The following is a 6,000-nucleotide window of genomic DNA, read 5'->3' on the forward strand; positions in this document are numbered from 1 at the left end:
TGAGATTAGACACAGTTAAGAAAGCAGCACTAATACAATGACACTACTCCAACAGACAAAGTGACAGGCCTTTCATTAAAAATATAGAGAAAAGACTCCAACAGTGACTAGGTTATTTTCCTTCTTTCCAGAAATCCTTTTATATGACAAAAAGAGTTCTTAGCCTGGCACCTAATTATAATACCAAACATATAATCCACTGCAAAGGATTATGCAATCCTTGCACAATTTAGAGGTGTAATTTACTGCAGAAACCAACAATGCACTTAGATACGTATCTTCAGTGCAACAAATCAGATAGATGAGTGTCTAAACATTGGCACTGAAGACTCCAATCAGCTGCTGGGGCAGGAAAAAAAGAATTATGGGCATGAAATTAATGGCTACTTTCAAGAATTTTAGACTTAGCTGTTGAACTCAGTTTATTACCGAGTGTGACCAAAGGGGAAGACACAAAGAAGCATTTGCATTTTCATGAGCACTTGATCAAATGCTTGCACACACAGAGGACATTCCCTGGTCTGGTCCACCATTATAATGATTGCAAACTGCTGAAGGATCTTCCTCAACTCAAGTTTGACAAATACTGTCTCAGAGTATTCTTTAGCCACATACATGTATTTTTCCCTGGCTGGTTGATGAACTAAAACCAACTGTAGAAATACAGTTCTCCAGCAGTAGCGACTATGAGGTATGGCATTCTTTATCAATTGAAAGTAAAAACAACCTAAAAACATGTCATTCGTATGTATCTTGTAATTTTCGCCATCCAAGGAACAAAGGCACAACATCTCATTTCTTGAAGTAAATTTCTAAGCTCATATAACTTCCTCTATCACTAGTATCTGCATTTTGGTTCCCCTTGTGTTGAAGCACACTAGCTGCAAGACTTTGAGGATTATTAAGCCTCAAGACAGGAACACAGGACTGTTAAGTCCAGGCAAAAACATCACATAAGAGAACTTGTAAAATTAATTGCACCATGAGCTCTTACCTAAGGATGATTAATACATTTTGAAGTTCTTACTAACTTCCTCCTTTGCTGAGAGAATGGCATATAGAAATATAAATCACAGCCTCTGACCCCTGCACATACAACTAAAACCAAGACAACCAAAACAAGGACACGACATTAATTGCTGCTGTAGCTAAGTAAAGTTCATCTGCATACTTGAAAAGCTTCCTTATGACAGTGCCAGGCCCTGGTGAGAGGAATGTATTGCTGTCATCATAAGGAAAACTTGAATCAGGGGCATTCCAGTATTACAATATCAAACATACAAACAAGACAAGGCTGAGAGACATGAAAACATCAACATTTAGAAAAGGTATGTGTGTAAATATGTTACTAGGAATCTGTGAATATTACATTGCATTTCTGCACCCTCTAGTGTTGACTCGTGCTGATAGTTAAAATTCTGAGAAAAAAAATCCAATCCATAGAATCACAGATGCATAGAACATTTTGAGTTGGAAGGTTCATCTAGTCCAAACCCCCTGCAATGAACAGGGATATCTTCAACTAGATCAGGTTGCTCAGAATCACATCCAGCCTGGCCCCGAATGTCTCCAGAGATGGTGCACACACCACCCCTCTAGGAAACCTGTGCCAGGATTTTACCACCTTCATTGTAAAGAATTTCTTTACCACACCCAGCCTGAATCTTCCTTCTTTTAATTTAAAACCATCACCCCTTGTCCTGTAGCAACAAATCCTGCAAAGAAGTCTCTCCCCATCTTTCTTGTAATGTTACTAATTGTGGAAATGCTCCTGATGTATGCAAAGAACAGGACTCAGTATTCAAAAGCACAAAATTGGTGATCTAAAAATAAGAAATATGCAGAAGCATTAGAACTCAATGCATGTAACTTTATAGCAAGAGGTTTGTCTGAATATCTAAGAAAACCCTTATATTTTTTACACAGTTTCCTGAAGATTTACTCCTCTTTGCTTAAAATGAGTTATTTACCATTAAAAGGTTCTTTGTTTTCAGTAATATATTTGCTAAAAATAAGATTACTATTGCAACATTAAAATGAAAACCTCTTTTTAGTATGGCTCACTCTATCATCACTCACAAAGAAGTTGATGCTTGTGTCATGACTGCAACATTTTTCCAAGAGCAGAAACAAGCACAGTCATGTGAAATGAGCTCTAAGCACTCCTGCTGTAGAAGCGGGAAAGCAGACATTACACCAACTGGATATTACCACTACTGTTTTCCTAAGCCTTTTCTACTATACTCCAAAGGTATTAGATCACAGATGTCTACATTCGAACTTGTCCACTTAGCATGTTTCAAATCTTTTCAATCCCTCTTTTTCTCTCTCAAAGCAATCACTGCATCTTTTCATTTGATAGTAAAGTTGACATAAAACTATCAATTACAAATCAAAAACCTATTCAACATATTTCTGTATTTTCCCCTCAAGATTATCCCTTATTTCTTCAAAGGCATCTGAAAATATATGTTACAATAAGATTAATTTTATTTTCTAAATAATTTAAACTGAGTGACCAAAAAACTCCAAATGGATTCTAATGCCTGAAAAACATAAAATAACCCTGAAAATTATACAGCATGAGAAGATTCCTGCATTAATTAACTTGCAAACAGAAAACACATACAGTTTTGGGGAAAAATGCAGACCATGTAAAATCTTGTTATAAATAATTTTATCTCAAAATATTATATTATTACAAAGAAGATTTTTATCTCATTCTCTGTGGATTTGAGATTACCCCTATTATATAATCACATTCCTTTTAATTCTGAATTTTAAAACCCATTATTAATCTACTGAGGAATAACTGCTACAATTAAGATCCAAGATTAAGATCTTTCTAAATTTTAAGCCCACAAATATTTGTTTCGGAAACATCTGTGAGCACACCTAATGCTTGTTATTAACGAGCGAGTACCGTGCATAACAAGAAAGATGGTACTGACGAATAAATACACAAACAATAGCTCTTACCAGAGAAGCAGGTTATCATGGTCTACTACATTCCCTTAAAATGCAGAAGCTTCTTGGCAAAAGACACACCTTGAGAATTCCTGTGCCCAATCAGCAGTCAGACTTGCCTAGGAGACAGCAGCTGAATCACAGGGAACATAACTGAGCAGTGAGTTTCTTCTCCCCTAAATCACAGTTTTTTAATGTGTGGAGTGAGTTTTTTCACGCCTTATTTTTAACTATTATTATTATTTTTCTACTAAGTGAAAAACTTGCCAACAAGCCATTATGAAATACAGAAGTTCCTGCTTTTGGCTCAGAGTTTCACAGGATATTTCTTAAAAAATATTTCTTACAAAAAACTTATTCAAAAAAGTTTACCTATAATTGGAAGAAAAATGTAAAAAAAAAAAAACCCCAACAAATAAACCCACAAACCACCAAAACCCACAAACAACAAACCCAACCACTCCCCAAAAAACCAACCAACAAACAACAACAAAACTGACATGCTTACATCAATGTGAAACTATGCACAACCTCAAAACAGCCTCCAACAGTCCAGAGCTCAACAGATTAATAGGAACAGGTCAATTTATCTACTTCAGGCATCACGCTATATTCTATTACATATTATTATTATTTGATTATGGGAGCCGCTCAGGAGTTTCAGTTAGGATCATTCCTCACTCACCTGGATTGTATATCTGCCCTGAAAACACCGATGCACCCAAAACCTAGATGTGCAATTGCATCACTTTCCAGTAATTTATCAAAGTGATTTTTTTCTTTAGTCATAGGTGTACTCACCCTGATCAGAAGACCACTGTATTGAGGGGTTAGGGATCTGTATAGCAGGCGCAGGCCAGTTCTGTGCTGCATGTACAGCTTGGTTGTCAGACCTGTGCTGTGCAGTGCATTCCCCTTGGCTGCTGGATAAACTCATCCAGCTGGCTGTAACAGAGGAGCCTACAGTCAGCTCCCACTCAGTACTGGCCATCACACCACCTGTGTGTCCTTGTTTTTATCTAAAAGTGCAGCAAACAGTTCTCAAGTGAATCAACTCTCTGCTCGACAGTAGATACAAGAACTAGAATTAGTTTTAAAACATCCTGTAAGAGCTCAAAAGACTAAAAAATCAGATGACCTTTCCATGGACAGGATCTCCCTGTGTGCTGAACTCTGATTTGAGACATGTTCGATTCCACACAACTCAGCATCTGGAAGGACATAAAATTGTCTACACCATCCTTTTTCTTTACAGCATTAGCTCCAATAAATGGTATTTTACAATGCTCAAATCTGAGTGTTTTCCTTACTGAGATCATAACAAACCAGTATCTCCTGGCACAAAACAACAGGTCACTAGATTGCTTTTAGGTATAACCCCAAGGAAGAGAGGTATGATGTCTGGAATGTTAAAGTCTATTAATTGAAAAGTAATGATTCTATAATTTATGTAAGTATATTAAAGCTAAGATGCAAATAGCTTGCAGTTGTAAATAAAATATTAGCACCATCAACATTGCTCTCCATATCCCACGTCTTAGTTTCTCTTTCACTGCTTCTTTTGTTCACCTGGCCCTCCCACTGTACTCTGACATCTTCCAAGGATTCTAAAGTAACCCCTCTACCACATAAGGCCTCTATGAAACTAATACCAATTATATAGCAACTAATACCAAATACAAAACATGTCAATTTCCCTTCCAAACTAGCCATGAATAGTGTTTGAAGGTAAACTACTAAGCCATATTCCCACTTTTATCCATACTTTATACATAATAGCATATGTTATCACAACACTAACAAAAGCAAGTGATAGTTTAGTAACAAGGTTCTTGAATAAAAGCCACTTGTAACAAACTGTGATTTGAAATGTCCCTGAGCCTGGGTGTAAACATCTACCCAAATTTCTCTGCTTGTTTTGCTTTCCTGCAGAAATGACTGGTACCTATAATTAATTAGGATAAAATTTTATAAATGTATATCAGTTCTGAATACAGGAAATGAATTTTTTGGATTAAGTCAATGCTTACTGCCTGCCAGCATTTTGGAAATAAGAGTAACCCCCAAAAGAACAAAGGACATGATTCAGTGTGAGAACTGAGGAAAATTCACTGCTGATTTAGAGCGGCAGAGCTAACTCTGTGCATTCATCACAATGAAGCCTCTGTGTTGGTACTGCCTGCACAGAAGAGTCTTTGATGTGCAGCTTTTCATTTCTTCATACTGTAACTTCTGCAGGGTGATAAGTTGCATTAACTTCAATGATTGGTTTGATGAGACAAAATTGGAAGGAAGAATACAGGACAATGATGAAGCAAGGATCAGTTATAAAAATCACTTGCTAGTTCAATGCTCCTCCACTGTGGCTATAAAGAGATAAAAATATTTTCCTGATAGGTCACAGAAGTGCAGAATCTGAGTTGTGTTCTGCTTTTAACCTAACTGCAAAATTGCAACATGGCACACACTTAAACAATACCTAAACGAGCTCCAAATCAAACTTTCTGTGGTTTCAGAATACAAAGGGTATTTTTTTTTTTTTAACATTTGTAAGTTTTGAAGCATTGACCAAACTGGAATATTCTATACCATGATACATTAGTATACAAGACAGCTGCCTATTTACATAGGTATTCCAACAAAGATTCTTGAAAGCAAATTTTAATTTCATGGTGTACAGGGGACTTTGCTGTTTTCACTGTCCTCACATTACATCTATCATCTTAATTACATGAAAAATTAAGACTTGCAACTGTAACATAAATTAGCCAGATTTCAAGATGGCAGTCCAGCTTCGCTTTGCCACCTGAAACTCCATACGTGTGCTGTGCTCAGGGCAGCAACAGGTGGGCCACAACTCAGCTCATTAAGCACAAACATCCAGGCCCTACTCCTAAACCTCAGGTGCCAGCACAGAAACCTTGTGCTGGGCATCACCTACACATTGCTTCTTCCCAGAACAATGCCACCAACATGACAACCCACCCTTGCTTTGCCACTTAAAACTCCATTTGTGTATAGCTTGAAATAGTG

The sequence above is a fragment of the Psittacula echo genome (assembly GCF_963264785.1).
Source record: "Psittacula echo genome assembly, chromosome: 7".
In the NCBI taxonomy this organism is placed as follows: domain Eukaryota; kingdom Metazoa; phylum Chordata; class Aves; order Psittaciformes; family Psittacidae; genus Psittacula; species Psittacula echo.